Below are 17927 nucleotides of genomic sequence, written 5' to 3'. Positions count from 1 at the left end.
CTCTGTCCCAACATTGCTTTCACAGCTTGAGCATTTCATCTGTTGAGCAAATGGAGTGAAGGGGGAAACTTTGCACATTCAACTGAATGTACAGTGGTACCTCGGGTTAAGAACTTAATTCATTCCGGAGGTCCATTTTTAACCTGAAACTGTTCTTAACCTGAAGCACCACTTTAGCTAATGGGGCCTCCTGCTGCTGCTGCACCGCCAGAGCACGATTTCTGTTCTCATCCTGAAGCAAAGTTCTTAACCTGAAGCATTATTTCTGGGTTAGCGGAGTCTGTAACCTGAAGCGTCTGTAACCTGAAGTGTATGAAACCTGAGGAACCACTGTACTTAGAGCTGTGTTTAACAACCCTTTCCCCCATGGAGCACTAGCGATGGAGGAGAAGCTCGAATCAATCTGCATTTAAAGCGAAATCTATTGAATTTTTTTACTTTCTTTTTAAAAAATCTTTTTTATTGGTTTTACAAATAAACACAAACGAGTAAAAACATATCTCTATGAGATTCTCTGAATCTCGATACTTCCCCCCATCCCCTTCATGGAGTCTTATTTTGAATATCTACAACTGCATATTCATACATACTCCAATTTTTATATCAAACCATATTGTCCATGGTGGCCCCCCCCCATTTCAAGTGAGTCAAAATCCTGCTCTTGTTTCCATCTGCTTACAATGGTCTCCTAAGCAACTTATCAGTTTCCCCCTATTCTTTTATAGCTTTTATCCTCTTGGTTTCTGAGTTTTACAGTCAGCTTTGCCATCTTGGCATAGTCCATCAGCTTGGTTTGCCATTCCTCTCTGGTAGGGACCTTGTCTTCTTTCCATCTCTGGGCTAGTAACATCCGGGCGACTGTTGTTCCATACATAAAGAGTCTTTTCTGCTCCTTTGGTATGTCGGAACCTGAATTTTTTACTCTCTGAAAAAATATGAGAACCAAAACACAGATATCCTTCAAAAATTTACATTCATCTGAATTTTGCAGTGCAGTCATCAAATATTCACAAATATGCATGTACTAGTGGAAACTGCATTAAAGTGAATTTATTAGTGAAAAGGACATACAAAAAGCATTATATGCCTGCAGAAAGGTGTACATTATGGAGGAATATCTGTCCTGGTCATAGAGGCATAGCCTGCATTCCAATATTCTTGCTTACTTCCAAGGAACTCAGCTGTCAGGGAACTGCAGGCAGCGAGGGAGGAAAGAATTAGAGGATACAGGGAACAATCTCCACTGCTTAGTACTGGGTCCTCCTCAGAAGACAGAGAAGAGGATAGTGAGTCTGGGGAGGAAGGGGTGCTTCAGAGAGAGGGGGATCCACGTCACAGGGGGAAACAGAAGGGGCTGAGCCGTTGGCTGAGCTGGTCTCGAGGGAGAGGGAAAAGAGAAACCAGTCAGAGCAACGCGTCATGAGAGACGGGTCGCTTTGTTTATTCTGCATGTAATCTTGTCAGAAGGAAATAAAGAAAGGAATTTATGGCTGGCTGCCGGGAGTGTTTTCTCTGCTAAGTGCAGCAACGCGTGCAGCTGGCTAGCTGACAGTTTGCTCTGACTCACACACCCAGCTAATGAGCACTCGAGAGGAGAGGCTCGGCAAGGAGAAAAGCAGGATGGAAGCTCGCCTTACACAGCTGGAAAAAGAGAGGACTGATTTATTGGCTACATCACAGGAATTAAGAATTCATTTGCAAGAAGCCAGGGCCAGATCTGAAGGAGCTTCTGGAGGGGGCTTACTGAACTGGTCTTTGATGCTGGTAAGCAAATTCAATGGTGACCCCAGACTGTACATGGGCTTCAAACTCAACATGCGGTATGCTCTTCAACTGCAAGGAGCTGCTTTTGCTGGGGATGCTGATAAGGTGGGGTACCTTATAGGCCATTTGACTGGGGCAGCGCGAGATTGGGTATGCCCACTGCTTGCTAGCCATAATGCTGCACTCAGCAATCTCAAACAATTCTGGGAAGCAATGGACGTTATGTTTTCATTTGGATCTGAGGAGGATGTGACCCAGCAGCAGCTATCTCCGGCAGGGGAACTAAACTGTGAGGGCGTACTGGTCCCAATTTGCGATGCTGGTGCACAAGCTTGATTGGAGCTTAAACTCAAAGCCTGTGCAAGCTCTATTTAAGGCCGGACTGAATTCTCAGGTGAAAGATGAGCTTGCCAGCCCCCCCCCCGGACTTAGATTCCCTCGTTAAGGCTGCTCTGGCGGTGGGCAGCAGGCAAGAGCTGAGGCAGCTAGAGAAGGCTGAGAGCAAAGGCTGGCGTTCCCATGGTGATCGCATTCCTGGCATACCAAGTGAGGGGGAGCAAGGTCAATCTCGCTTGGAGCCGATGGAAATTGACTCTGCCTGCGCGCGGGAAGATTCAAAGGCTCAACGGCCAACTCACAAGGCGGCAAAAGACGGGCAGGCTGCCAAGAAATGTTTTATCTGCCAGAAACCAGGGCACTTTGCCAGAGTGTGTCCTGAACGTCGCAACTGGCAGGGAATGGTGGGGGCTTCCTCCCAGATGGGAGAGGGGGGAGTCCAAAAGCAGGGAAACGCCAGTGCCTGGCTGGGAATGGGGCAGGGCAGCAGCCAGGCAGGAATGGAACAGAACCAGAGCCCAAGCCAGGACGTCCACAACCAGGCATAATTGTGAGGGTACTGCTGGACCTCCTCAATGGACAGGCTATGGAGGTCCATGCCCTGTTGGACTCAGGAGCGAGTGCCAATTTCTTCAGCAGGGACTTCGCTGCACAGCACCAATTGCATTTACTACCTTTGGACTTTCCGCTACAAGTGACCACCATTGATGGGCAGGAACTTTTGGGAGGGGAAGTGACACATCAGACCCCCCCATGAGAATGAGGATTTCAACGCACTCCGAAACGATTGCTTTCCATGTGGCCACGCTGGTGGGCCCACCCATCATTTTGGGCATGAGTTGGTTGGCCCTGCATGATCCGGTGGTCTCCTGGCATCAGCGTAACCTGACGTTTGGATCGGCGCATTGCTTGGAGAACTGTTTGGGAGTAAAGGAGATGTGAGTTGGTAGTGCCAGAGTGGCGGCTACGTGTGCGGGAGAGAAAGGCGGCATTCCTCCAGAATATATGGACTTGGCAGAGGTTTTCAGCGAAAGAGAGGCAGACACGCTGCTGCCGCACAGACCTTACGATTGTCAGATCAACTTGGTCCCGGGGGCCAAGTTACCGGCAGGAAAACTGTACTCTATGTCCGATCAGGAGATGGAGGACTTAAGAGCCTTTATAGACAAGAACTTAAGGAGAGGTTTCATTAGGGAGTCTAGGGCAGTAGGTGGAAGCCCCGTGTTCTTTGTGGATGAAAAAGCCACACGAGAGAAACGTCTCGTCGTAGACTTCAGGCGAATCAACGCCCAGACGCTCCCCATCGCCTTCCCAATGCCAAGAATTGATGGCGTATTGGCGAGGGTGCGGAAGGGGAAATTTTTCACCAAACTGGATTTGAGAGAAGCCTACAATCTCATCAGGGTGCGAGAGGGGGACGAGTGGAAGACAACCATGTTCACACCTGTCAGGGAACTGCCATCGGAGAGTCAGGTGGTGGAAGGGCTCAAGGAGGCTAGGAGCCCTTCGGATGCTGAGGAAGGAACCAGTAGGGGAAGAGGGAGAGTTCCTGCAGAAACTCAGTCGGAGGAATGGCTCCAAGATGCTTCCAGTGAGAACAGCGGGGAGGGCTCAGGACCTCCGCTGGGGACGCCTACTCCGCGCAGGAAACTGTCACGCAGAGAATCCAGAAGGAGAGTTTCCGTCAAGGAACTCTTATGTTGGTGTAAATTCCGGAAGCGCCCACTGACGGATTCTGCCAGCGATTGAGGTAGCCATGCACCCATGGCTCCGCGGACTGGGAGAGTTTAGGAACTGATGGCAAAGCTTTGAGGGGTTAAACGCTTACGCACGAGGAGCCCCCTTTTCCCATTACAGCAATCCGTCAGTCCTTGACGCTGCTTGTGCGAAGGAGAGGCATCATGAGCAACCCAACCGGAGCCGGAGGAGCAGGAGGAGCTGGAGAGGGACCAACTCTGGAGGAGAGAAACAGAGCTTTGGAGCACCAGCTGGCACTGCTAACAGTGCGGCTCAAGGAAAGGAGGGCACAGGATGCACAGGGGAAACCCACCCCCATCGCAAGGAAGGTACCGGGGTTGGTACAGAAATTCGGGGGTGACCCAAGGAACTACCAAGCCTTTAAGACAGAGATGCAGTATGCACTGAACCTGCAATTTGATGACTTTGCCGATGAGGAATCGAGAGTGGCTTTTGTGATTGGGCACCTCGAGGGAGGGGCTAGAGATTGGGTGAGGCCCCTGATGGCATCGAATAATGACGCCTTAAAAGACCTGAGGAAATTCTTTATCACGATGGACTTGATGTTTTCCAGCCAGATTGAACAGGGCGTGGTACGCAGACAGTTAATGGCGTGCAAACAGGGAAATCAATCAGTCCGAGAGTACTGGACACAGTTTACCATGCTTATACATAAATTGGGGTGGGACCTGTCTTCGGACCCGATACAGATGCTGTTTGAAGAAGGCCTAGCCCCAGCGGTGAAAGATGAACTTTCCCGCGCGCCCCGTCCGGAGTCCATGGATCAGCTGACCAAGGCGGCGCTTGCGATTGGAGCGCGCCAGGAGGCGAGAGCTCTGGAGAAGCGGGAAGGGAGAGGAGAGCGTTGGAATGATTTCCGCATTCCTGAGATGCCGGAGCAACCTTCCCCGCCAGTGGAACTGATGGAGATTGGAGGGGCGAGCATGCGCGGAACTTCAAATGTTAATGAAGGGCGGAAGAAGGAGGGGAAGAGTGCCAAAAAATGTTTCCTCTGTCAACAGCCAGGACATTTTGCCAGGGTCTGCCCGCAAAGGAAGGGATGGCAAGGAATGGTGGGGGCTGTTGGGAGTGAGGAGGAGGGGGTTAAGGAGCAGGTAAAAGCCAACGCCTGGCTGCCAGCGACAGGGCACAGCAGTCAGGCCAAGGATCAGTGAACGTGCCCAAGCCTGAACCCCCAAGAGCTGCTCTCGTCGTAGAGGTGCTGCTAGAGCTACCCAACGGACATCCACTCACGATAAAAGCCCTATTAGACTCAAGCAGCTCCTGCAATTTCATGAGTAAGGAGTTTGCATCAGAGCACCAGATACAGACGCTGCCCTTAAGTCCTTCCTTGCAGGTGACAACGATTGACGGGAGGGAAAGTAAACCAACAGACGGTCCCCATGACAATGAGAGTGGCAAGGCACACAGAAGTCATTGCATTTCATGTAGCCACACTAGCGGGACCTCCCATCATCTTGGGAATGAGCTGGCTGGCGCTACATGACCCGCTAGTGGGATGGCACCAGCGGACAGTCTCTTTTGGGTCAGCTCATTGCCTAGAGCACTGCAAGGGAAGAAAAATGCAGGGGCTGGCAAGGGCCAGTCTTGCAGGGATGGCGGTGGGGGAAAAGGGAGAAATACCCCGACAATACGCCGACCTGAGTGACGTCTTCAGTGAGAAGGAAGCAGATAGACTGCCCCCGCATAGACCCTTTGACTGTCAAATTAACCTACTCCCGGGAGCCCAGCTACCAGTGGGCAAGCTGTACGCCATGTCAGACAGGGAGATGCAGGAGTTAAGGGAGTTCATAGACAAGAACCTGAAACGAGGTTTCATCAGGGAGTCAAGAGCGTGGGGGGCAGCCCAGTGTTTTTTGTGGACAAAAAAGACACTACTAAACCCAGGCTGGTCGTGGACCTCCGGGCCGTAAATTCGGTGTCAGAACCTGTGGCCTTTCCCATGCCCAGGATTGACAACATTTTGACCAGGGTGAGGAAGGGAAAGATTTTTACCAAGCTGGACCTGAGGGGGGCGTATAACCTGATACGGATGAGGAAAGGGGATGAATGGAAAACTACCATGTTCACCCCCTTGGGGGCCTTTGAGTATCTCGTTATGCCCTTCGGATTACAGGGGGGCTCAGCCTGCTTTCAATCCTTCATGAATCACGTGCTGGGACCTTTGCTCTATAAGAACTGTGTGGCCTTCTTAGACGATGTGTTGGTCTACTCAGAGGACGAAGAGCAGCATGTCCGAGATGTCCGGGAGGTCCTAAGCAGGCTGCAAGCAAACCAGCTGTGGGTAAAACTGGAGAAGTGCCAGTTCCATACCAGAGAGGTGGAATTCCTGGGGTACCGTTTGTCAGACAAGGGATTGGCCATGGATCCAAGCAAGGTCCAAGCGGTACTGGAATGGAAGACACCCAGAACCAGGAAGGACGTGCAGAGGTTCCTGGGGTTTGGAAACTTCTATCGGAAGTTCATCAAAAACTTTGCCCACTTAACGGCTCCCATCACCGATTGTCTCAGTAGTAAGAAGAAATTTGCATGGACGGAAGAGGCACAGCGAGCGTTTGAACGGCTAAAGAAAGCGTTCTCTTCGGAAGAACAGCTCTTGTACGTGGATCTACAGAAACCGATGAGGGTGGAAACAGATGCATCAGATCGAGCGGTAGGGGCGGTTCTGCTCCAACCGGGGAAGGATGCGTCGGACTGGAGACCGTGTGCCTTCTTCTCGCGGAAGTTGAATAAATCTGAAAGGAACTACACAGTGTACGACAGGGAACTGCTCGCCATTTATGAAGCGTTTCGATGATGGCGGCACCTGCTAATAGGAGCGCAGCACAAGGTCCAGGTGTGCACGGACCACAAGAACCTGGAATATTGGTGAACGGCCAGAGTACTGAACCAGAGACAAGTGCGATGGGCACAGGAATTTTCCAAATTCCATTTTGAGATTCGCTACATACCGGGGCCAGAGAACGTAAGGGCGGACGCTCTCTCTCGAAAACCAGAGTATATGGAGGGGGAGGGAGCGCCCGAAGAGAGACATGTCATCCCCGAGGACCACTGGGTGTGTGGGGCAGCATTGGTGGGGCAACGAGAACTGGTAGAAGGGACAAAGAACGATGAATACGCCCAAGATAAGCTCAGAGGGCTCAGGAGAGCCGGGGAGAACACCGGGGGGTTTGAAGAAAGGAATGGGGCGTTGTACTACAAGGGGGCCTTGTACATACCAGAAGGGGAATTTTGGGGACGTGAAGGTGAGGTTCCTGTGGCACCGCAAGTAGAAGAGAGGGAGCAGAGCAGTCATGTAGCAGAAATACTCGACTCTCGGTGGAAGGGGAAACAGGTGGAGTACTTAGTGGCATGGGAAGGGGAACCGGAGTCCGAAAATACCTGGTTACCAGCAGAAACGGTCAAGGATGAGGTCCTAGTAGGAACGTTTCATCGCCGGTTCCCAAGGAAGCCTCAGCCCTTGGCTAGGTTCTGGGAAGAACACTTCGGCACCACTGATGAGGAAGAGGAGTTCGCGGAGTTCCCAGAATCAGGACAGGAAGAGGAAGAAGAATCAGATGGGGAAGAGTATGGGGGAAGAAGGGACAGTAGTAGGTGGAGAGCGGTTTTCGAGTCATCCGAAGATGAGGAGGATTCTTTCCAGGGGTTCCCAGCCTCACCACCCAGAGAAGAGGGGGAAATGGGGGGTGAGGGGGGTCCTGGAGGGGAGGTGGATGTCAGGGAACTGCCATCGGAGAGTCAGGTGGTGGAAGGGCTCAAGGAGGCTAGGAGACCTTCGGATGCTGAGGAAGGAACCAGTAGGGGGAGAGGGAGAGTTCCTGCAGAAACTCAGTCGGAGGAATGGCTCCAAGATGCTTCCATTGAGAACAGCGGGGAGGGATCAGGACCTCCGCTGGGGACGCCTACTCCGCGCAGGAAACTGTCACGCAGAGAATCCAGAAGGAGAGTTTCTGTCAAGGAACTCTTATGTTGGCGTAAATTCCGGAAGCGCCCACTGACGGATTCTGCCAGCGATTGAGGTAGCCATGCACCCATGGCTCCGCGGACTGGGAGAGTTTAGGAACTGATGGCAAAGCTTTGAGGGGTTAAACGCTTACGCACGAGGAGCCCCCTTTTCCCATTACAACACCACTAGGGGCATTCGAATATCTCGTTATGCCCTCCGGTTTACAGTGTGGTAGTCCGTGCTTCCAAACCTTCATGCACCACGTGTTGGGACCTTTGCTCTACAAAAACTGCGCTGCATTTTTGGATGACATACTTATTTACTCTCCAGACGAAGAACAGCACGTTAAGAACGTGCGGGAAGTTCTAGCTAGGCTCAAGGAGCATCGCCTATGGGTGAAACTGGAGAAGTGTGTGTTATTTTTGTAATTTGTGGTTATTTTTGTAATTTGTGTGTAATTTGGTATTTGTGTTTTTGTGTGTGTTTTTTTCTTGTTGTATAAATAAAAAAGAAAAGAAAAAAAAAGAAACTGGAGAAGTGTCAGTTTCACACGAGAGAGGTCGAGTTCCTGGACTACAGGCTGTCAGACAGGGGTCTGGCAATGGACCCGGAGAAGGTCAAGGTGGTGGTGGAGTGGAAAAGCCCAAAAACGAGGAAGGATGTTCAGCGGTTCCTGGGCTTCAGTAACTTCTACCGGAAGTTCATCAAGAACTTCACACGGCTGGCGACCCCCATAATGGATTGCCTCAGTGGCAAGAAGTTTGAGTGGATGGAGGCGACACAGAGGGCCTTTGAGAGTCTAAAGAGGGTCTTCGCCTCCGAGGAACAACTGCTGCATGTCAACCCTGAACTACCACTGCGGGTGGAGACAGATGCGTCTGATCGAGCGATTGGAGCGGTTCTCATGCAGCAAGATGGGGAAGGGGAGTGGCGTCCATGTGCCTTTTCCCCCCGGAAGCTCAATAAATCGGAAGTAAACTATAGTATCTATGATAAGGAATTGCTTGCTATTGTGTCTGCGTTCAAGCAATGGCAACATTTTTTGATTGGAGCAAAGCATCAGATACAGGTGTGCACGGATCACAAGAATTTGGAGTGCTGGCGGACGGCGAGAGTGAAGTGCCAGAGGCAAATACGCTGGGCACAGTTCTTTGCCAACTTTAACTTCAGGATTCAGTACATACCGGGTGAGCAGAACTTGAGGGTGGATGCTTTATCCCGTAAACCCGAATATTTGGCAGAGGAATGACCGCTGATAGCCCGGTTCATGTTTCCCGAGCAGAGGTGGGCGTGCGGGGTGACATTGGTGAAGGACAATGAACTGCTACGGTTGATGCGGGACGATGCTTTTGCCAGAGGAGTGTTGGATGAACTTGGGCAAGGGAGAGGGGCTGAGGGAGGTTTCGAGGAAAAAGGGGGGCTACTGTTTTATCGGGGGGCATTGTATGTAGCAGGGGAAGCTCTCCGGGCCCGAATCCTCCGACAACTTCATGACAGCTCGACGGCAGGACACTTTGGGCAACACAAAACCATGTTATTGGTCACCAGGGAATTTTGGTGGCCCAAGGTGCAGGAAGATGTGAAGGAATATGTGCGAGGGCGTGAGACCTGTCAGAGAGCCAAAGGGGAGAGGGCAGCTCCGGCAGGGTTATTAGAGCCTCTGCCAACACCAGGGAGGCCATGGGAGGTGGTATCAGTAGACGTCATCACTGACTGCCCCGGTCCAGGGGGAAAACGGCGGTGTTGGTGGATCTACTTACCAAAATGTGCCATTTTGTGGCGTGTTCTCATGCAGTAACTGCGGAGGAGACAGCCAAATTGTTTGTGGAGCATGTGTTTAAGTTGCATGGGGTCCCTTCGAGGGTCATTTCGGATAGGGGGACACAATTTACCTCAAGGTTCTGGTGCAAACTCATGAGTTTGTTGCAAGTTGAGGTGAGTTTCACCACCGCCAGACATCCCGAAAGCAACGGGCAGGTGGAAAGGGTCAATGCAGTATTACAGCTGTACCTGCATTGTTATGTGGGAGAGAGGCAGAACGATTGGGTGGACAAATTAGCGCTGGCGGAGTTTGCATACAACAACTCCGAGAATCTGTCCACAGGGATGACTCCGTTTTTTGCTAATCACGGGTGCCATCCTAGGGCTTTCCCTGGGAGGTGGGAGGAGTCGTGGAGTGTGCCAGCCGCGGAACAGTTTGCGGAGGAAATGGAGGCAATTCAACAACAACTGAAGTTGAACTTGGAAAGGGCCAAGGAGGTATACAAGAGGCAAGCAGACAAGCATCAGAGGGAAGGGGAAACCCTTCGGGTTGGGGATAAGGTGTGGTTATCGACGCAAGGCTTGCCTTGGAAAGGGGGTTGTAAGAAACTCAAACCCAGGAGGGTGGGTCCCTTTGAAATCATACAGCAAGTCAACCCGGTGGCCTTTAGGTTGAGGCTGCCAGAGAGCATGAAAATTCATCCCGTGTTCCACCAGTTGCTATTGTCGGCTTACTGGCCAGGCAGAAGGGAAGGGGCGGTGCCACTGCCTGAAGTCGAGGAAAGGGAGCGGGGACACCAGATAGAGGAAATATTGGACTCACGTTGGAAGGGTAATCAGCTGGAGTATCTTGTAGCTTGGGAGGGGGCTCCCAGTTCGGATAACACATAGGTGCCATCAGATTGGGTCACGGAGGAGGGTTTAGTGGAGGACTTCCACGAGCTATTTCCCCATAAGCCACAACCCACAGGGAGGTTCGTTGAGAGGGCGTTTGGGCCGACGGACGAAGAAGAGAATTTTGAAGGGTTCTCAGCCTCGGACCAAGAAGAAACAGAGTGGGGGGGAGGAGTGAGTGAAGAGCGTCTGGGTCCATCAGGTGTTAGAGGTTGGGGTAACGTTTTTGATGATACCGAAGAGGAGGAGGAGATTTTCCTAGGATTTACCCCCAAGAAGCATGAGGAGAATGCATCGGGTGAGGCTCCTTCTCAGGAAAGGGAGGTGAGGGGGGCCTTTGAGGAGGGGGTGGATGTCAGGGAACTGCAGGCAGTGAGGGAGGAAAGAATTAGAGGTTACAGGGAACGATCTCCACTGCTTAGTACTGGGTCCTCCTCAGAAGACAGAGAAGAGGATAGTGACTCTGGGGAGGAAGGGGTGCTTCAGAGAGAGGGGGATCCACATCACAGGGAAAAACGGAAGGGGCTGAGCCGTTGGCTGTGTTGGTCTTGAGGGAGAGGGAAAAGAGAAGCCAGTCAGAGCAACGCGCCATGAGAGACGGATTGCTTTGTTTATTCTGCATGTAATCTTGTCAGAAGGAAATAAAGAAAGGGATTTATGGCTGGCTGCCGGGAGTGTTTTCTCTGCTAAGTGCAGCAACGCGTGCAGCTGGCTAGCTGACATCAGCGGAATCTATTACCGAAGAAATGTATACAGGATGGCTGCAGAACTATTGTTGTCTTTGTTTCCTTGGATGTCCTGTTAGTTGAAAGAAACAGGCCTTTCTTTTGATAATAATCCTTCCCCGTTCAGATAGCATCAGAGGGCCACCCATATATGGGACATTCTGTGCAGCATTCAGCTGATCTTTTAGGCCATTTGGATTTGTCTGAATCGTCAGTACATTGTGTGCCGAAAAGCCCAAGGAACTTCTTCCCACACCTCTGTTGCTCTTCTTCTTTTTTAAAAAATAATATTTATTAAGATTTCAAAAAAGTTACAATAATAAAAAAGAAAAGAAAAAGAAGGAAAAAATACAAAACACAAAAAGGTAAAAAACAATTAAAAACAAATCAACCTTTCCATAACTTGACTTTCATTTACTTGTTTCCCTGACCTCCTTGCACCTCCCTTTTTTGTATTCTAGTTGAATTAGTTATTTCAGCAAATCCTTTCCATTTTCGCTTTTATCTTAATAGTTTATCTTAATATACTATAACTTTACATTCGCACCTGTTAACAATCCATCTTTAAATACTCCTTTATAACATTACTGCTAAAACCACATAACTTCATTCCATCATCCTTCTAACATTCCTTAATTTTACAATATTTCTGTAAATAGTCTTTAAATTTCTTCCAATCTTCTTCTACCAACTCTTCTCCCAGGTCTTGGATTCTGCCAGTCATTTCCGCCAGCTCCATGTACTCCGTCACCTTCATCTGCCATTCTTCCCGGGTGGGTAGATCTTGTGTCTTCCAATACTTTGTGATGAGTATTCTTGCTGCTGTTGTAGCATACATAAAAAAAGTTCTATCCTTCTTTAACACCAATTGGCCGACCATGCCCAGGAGAAAGGCCTCTGGTTTCTTCAGGAAGGTATATTTAAATACCTTTTTCATTTCATTATAAATCATCTCCCAGAAAGCCTTAATCCTTGGGCACGTCCACCAAAGGTGAAAGAATGTGCCTTCAGTCTCTTTACATTTCCAGCATTTATTGTCGGGCAAGTGATATATTTTTGCGAGCTTGACTGGTGTCATGTACCACCTGCATATCATTTTCATAATATTCTCTCTTAAGGCATTACATACCGTAAACTTCATACCTGTGGTCCATAAGTGTTCCCAGAGAGCCAGCATAATGTTGTGTCCCACATCTTGTGCCCATTTTATCATAACAGATTTCACCATTTCGTCCAGAGTGTTCCATTTCAACAGCAAGTTATACATTCTTGACAGAATCTTAGTTTTGGGATCTAACAGTTCTGTTTCCAATTTTGATTTTTCCACCTGGAAGCCAATTTTCTTGTCCAATTTGTATGCCTCCATTATTTGATAATAGTGAAGCCAATCTCGCACTTTGTCTTTTAGTTTTTCAAAGCTCTGCAATTTCAATTTATCTCCCTCTTGTTCCAAGATTTCCCAATATTTCGGCCATTTGGCCTCCATATTGAGCTTTTGCAGAGCCTTCGCTTCCATCGGTGACAACCACCTTGGGGTTTTATTTTCAAGTAGGTCTTTATATCTTGTCCAGACATTAAACAATGCTTTCCTAACAATATGGTTTTTAAATGCTTTATGTGCTTTGACCTTGTCATACCACAGATATGCATGACACCCAAATACATTATTGAAACCTTCTAAATCCAAAATGTCAGTGTTCTCAAGAAGCAGCCATTCTTTCAGCCAGCAAAATGCGGCTGATTCATGATAAAGTTTAAGGTCTGGCAGGGCAAATCCACCTCTTTCTTTTGCATCCATTAGTATTTTAAATTTTATTCTGGGCTTCTTGCCCTGCCAGACAAATCTAGAAATATCTCTCTGCCACTTCTTGAAGCAATCCATTTTATCCAAAATTTGCAGTGTTTGAAACAAAAACAACATTCTTGGCAATACATTCATTTTTATTTTATTCATTTTATTTACTTACCTGGCAGGGGAGACACCTTGATCACACCTCTGTTGCTCTTCAGAGCCATCCCAGCATATTGGCAGAGGTGTCCTCTACCTTTCAAGATCCCCCGGGATGAAGCAAGAAGCCAACAAGGTTCCTCCCAGCCTTATACAATGGATGTCTTGCTAATTGCCAGGAACACACATCAGATAGTATCAGGTGGCTTCTGAGGTCTGGGACATTCTGTGCAGCATCCAGCTCACCCCTCAGCCAACCGAATTTGTCTTAACAATCAGCATGTTGTGCATCAAATATCCAAAGGCAACCACTGCCCTCCGTTCCTGCTGCTCTTCAGAGACACTCTAGCATGTTGCCAGAGGCTTATTGTACCTTCCAAGCCAACCAGAGTGAGGCTAGAAGCCAACAAGGTGCTTCCAGCCTTATATAAGGGATGTCTTGGACCCAGCTCCTCATCCTGAGCAACACATTGCTGACGAGAGGTTGAGCGACTTCTGTTTATCGACATTGCAAGCCAGCAGTCCCTCATCTGTCAACCTTCAGAGCAGCTTCTTCATACAAAAAGCATTTCCAATGGGGAAGAGCTTCTTTCTGGATAACCGGGGCCTACATGTGGCTCAGGTCTGCCTGCTTGCGTTCTGTATTCTGCTTTGCCTCAAGTCTGGAGGTAAGTATTATCCCTTCCGTCCCTAGAAGAGGCAAAAGAAAATGAAGCCACTGGTAAACAGATGTTATTTCTACTCTTCTCTTCCTAAAATGGAGAAATCCTCAAATTTTCTTTTGAACTATGTCATGTATTAGCCAGTTTTGGAGGTGGTGTGGTGGGGTGAAGAGGGAACTTTTTAAATAGAAAGGCTCACAATGCAAACACACAAACAAGAAAGATGGTTGCTGTTGTGTTGGTAAGTACAGATAAAGCATAGTACCAGCACTCAGTTGGGGAAAGGACTGAGGCTGTGTCAGAGTTCAGTCCTACAGTAGTTTGGAGCAAACTTCATGGCAGAGTTACACTTTCCTTTTATCTGAGGAAGCTGCTTTTTTCTGGCTGCTGATAAAAAACTGATCTAGCACAAAACATCTCACCATCTTCTAGCAAGAGGGTTTGTCTTGGTACAAGGTGTCGGGCACAGAACCATGGCACAAATTTGCATACAATTTCCATATCCTAATCTATGCACATGGATTCAAATTTAGCCTAACTTTCAAAGAGAAAACTCACTTTCTCTTTTTGCGGGGGAATAATAATAATAATAATAATAATAATAATAATAATAATAATAATAATATTTCTGACAGCAAGGGACGTGGGTGGCGCTGTGAGTTAAACCACAGAGCCTAGGGCTTGCCGATCAGAAGGTTGGCGGTTCGACTCCCTGCGACGGGGTGAGCTCCCGTTGTTCGGTCCCTGCTCCTGCCAACCTAGCAGTTCTAAAGCACAAAGTGCAAGTAGATAAATAGGTACCGCTCTGGTGGGAAAGTAAACGGCGTTTCTGTGTACTGCTCTGGTTTGCCAGAAGCGGCTTAGTCATGCTGGCCACATGACCCGGAAGCTGTACGCCGGCTCCCTCGGCCAGTAAAGCGAGGTGAGCACCGCAACCCCAGAGTCATCCGCAACTGGACCTAACGGTCAGGGGCCCCTCTACCTTTACCTTAATTCTGACAGCAAAGGGTGCAAACAACATTCTGTAGGCCAGAGATTTTCAACCTTTTTGAGTCCACAGCTCCCTTAACCAACTACAGGAGCCCAGTTTTGTCACCCCTTGCCTGCAGAGCTGGCAGCCTCTCACCCTTTTTGGAACACCCTCCCTTGTGGAGGGCTACCTCAGCCTCCTCTCCCCTTCCCTCTCCTTGGGAGTCCTCCAGGCGGCTGCTGCTGCTGTCCATGGTCTCTGAGCTGCCCCCTCCTGCCCCAAAGAGAGGTGCTTCCCAGAGGCACCATTCATCTGTAGAGCTTATAGTCAGGGCTGCTGCAATAAACAGCCGTGGAAGCTGTTTGGGAGGCAGAGACATGAGAGCACATCATAGGAGAGAGGGAAGGAGAGAGGCACAGTGGCCAGTGTTGCCCATGGGACCCCTGACCATCATTCAAGGCACCCCAGGGTGCCACAGCACACTGGTTGAAAGCTACTGCTGTAGGCATTAGCAGAATGTGTATCAATTGGTCCCTCCACAAATGAAGAGGGCAGTGGCTGGGGCCTCGCTGGCAGTGTGCTTTGCACCATAGACAACTGCCCATTAGGGAAGAAAATAAGGGCAGTTGTAGGAGGGCTCTGGGCCTGTGGCTCCATAGCGAAGCCCTTGATCTGATTTTGCAGAGACTCGCAATAATGCAAAACTTCCTCTCTTTTGCAGTAGATGCTGTACAATGCAACAAATGCAGTTCGGGTGCCCCAAATGCGCCTTGCAAGCCAAGTGGTCTGGTATGTGAAGGATCATTCTGCACATTGATGAAAGTATATGATGGTAAGCAGTCTTCATACCCTCCAACATTTCTCTGATGAAAATAGAGATGTCCTATATAACAACAAGAACAACATTTTTATTATTTATACCGCGCCCATCTGACTGGGTTGCCTCAGCCACTCTGGGCAGCTTCCAATATATAAAAACAGCACAAAACATTAAAAAACTTCATTATACAGGGCTACTTTGAGACGTCTTCTAAAGGTTGCATAGTTACTTATCTCCTTGGTTCGGGGTCCGCATAACTCCTTACCCTCCAACATTTCTCAGATGAAAATAGGGGCATCCTAAGGAAAAGTGGGACATTCCAAGATCAAATCAGAAACTGGGACGGCTTCTGTAAATCTGGGATTGTTCCTGGAAAACAGGGACACTTAGAGGGTCTGAGACTTTCCTGTCTATGTTCCTCTTTGGTGTATGATCTGATGTTGAGGTGGACACAGGGCCCCTCTCCTTTCAGTAGTCATAAGAACACAAGAGGAGCCCTGCTGGATCAGGCCTAAGGATTCTGTTTCCACAGTGGCCACACACAGAGAGAAATATCAAGGGCAAAAAGTATAAGAACAATGGAGTGCAAGGTGTTCTCAGGTGCAAAACTGTTTTACATATAAATGCAAACAGAGGTGTATATTAGGGAGGGAGAAAGGCCCCAATAGTCACCTTGTATCTTTATCTGACTTAATGATGATGATGATGATGATGATGATAATAATAATAATAATAATAATAATAATAATAATAATAATAATTTATACATTGCCCATCTGGCTGGGTTGCCCTATCCACTGCGGCTTCCAACACATATAAAAACATAATAAAACATTAAACATTAATAGTAACATTCTGACCCAATATAAAAAGTCACAACTTACAGTATATCAAACAAACATTTAACAATCCATCAGAACCTAATAGTAAACAGTAAGATTAAACATCAGCAAATAGCAATTGAACAGTTTGCACTTACCAGCGTGGTGTAGTGGTTAAGTGTGATAGACTCGTAATCTGGTGAACCGGGTTCGCTTCCCCGCTCCTCCACATGCAGATGCTGGGTGACCTTGGGCCAGTCACACTTCTCTCTGAAGTCTCTCAGCCCCACTCACCTCACAGAGTGTTTGTTGTGGGGGAGGAAGGGAAAGGAGATTGTTAGCCGCTTGGAGACTCCTTAGGGTAGTGATAAGGCAGGATATCAACCCAAATTCTTCTTCCTCTTCTTCTTCAACCAATCTATAATCTGTAAAGATAAGAGCAAATCACAATGCATAAAATATCACAAAACATACAAATCCATGTAAAAGGATCAACTGCTCCTGCCAACCTAGCAGTTCGAAAGCACGTCAAAGTGCAAGTAGATAATAGGTACCGCTCTGGCGGGAAGGTAAACGCTGTTTCTGTGCGCTGCTCTGGTTTCACCAGAAGCGGCTTAGTCATGCTGGCCACATGACCCAGAAGCTGTCTGCAGACAAACGTCGGCTCCATCGGCTAGTAAAGCGAGATGAGTGCCACAACCCCAGAGTCATTCGTGACTGGACTTAACTGTCATGGGTCCTTTACCTTTTTTTAAAAGGTCTAAGAGAAAAGCCAAGATAGACTGGGTCTCCCCACTTGAAAGCACCACAGGTTGGCAGGGTGGCACACCCCAGGACCCCTCCCCCCATGTTTTGAGGAGTGTGACTCACCTGGAGTCATAGTCAAGATTGGATCAGGGGCTTGGTCTACCTCCCGATTCAGAGTAAGCACCAGTAATACCAGAGGGGCTGTGATGGGTTTGGCTTCCCCTGCATCTAGGCATGCTGGGACAAGATTAAAAGCATCTGGACAAGCCTTCTTGTGCTTGACAACTCCAGCAGGCTTGGTCTTCTTTTCAGGTGGAGCAACCTTTTCAAGTAAGGGAGCAGATCCAGTGGCCTTGGCCCTCTCAAGTGCATTTAAGCAGGCCAACACCGTGGACCAATGAGGTCCCTCCTTATTGGAGGATGAAACAGGCATGGGAGGGCAGAGCTTGCCTATGATCTTAGGGACCTCCTGTGTCGTTCGCTAGGGCCACAATGAATAAATTCAACAGGGGAATGAAAACCAACAATAATTAGAAAAATACATGAAACAAACGGGATCAGATTGGGAAGTGGGGTGGCGTTTACTGCAGCAAAGGTTTCCAGATTTAGGAAACTGTATTTGGGATCTATTTTAGATCATTGCGGTGGAAATTCTGAGGTTTGAGGTTGTTATATTTATTTTCACATGTATCTGCTGTCACCTGATTTTATTTGAACGTTGGTTTTTTTAGTAGTTTTAGCACAATAAATTCCAAATTCTATTTTAGGTACATTT

The 17927-nt window shown here is 48.5% G+C and overlaps 1 long non-coding RNA gene across 1 annotated transcript in view; it reads right to left on the bottom strand.

The window, feature by feature from the left end:
• Positions 1–14409, bottom strand: part of LOC309337342 — an 86770-nt gene extending 72361 nt beyond the window's left edge. The window contains exons 1-3 of the long non-coding RNA XR_014154177.1: positions 13179–14409; positions 11181–11440; positions 101–1176 (exon numbers count right to left, since the gene is read on the bottom strand). This is a non-coding gene — a long non-coding RNA (uncharacterized lncRNA). The remainder of the gene's footprint in view (positions 1–100; positions 1177–11180; positions 11441–13178) is intronic.
• Between the last annotated feature and the right edge of the window lie 3518 nt (positions 14410–17927).

The sequence above is a fragment of the Podarcis erhardii genome, assembly GCF_964252035.2.
Source record: "Podarcis erhardii genome assembly, chromosome: 2".
Lineage (NCBI taxonomy): Eukaryota > Metazoa > Chordata > Lepidosauria > Squamata > Lacertidae > Podarcis > Podarcis erhardii.
The sequence above is the reverse complement of the archived record's forward strand: the minus strand, read 5'-3'. Positions and strand labels throughout refer to the sequence as shown.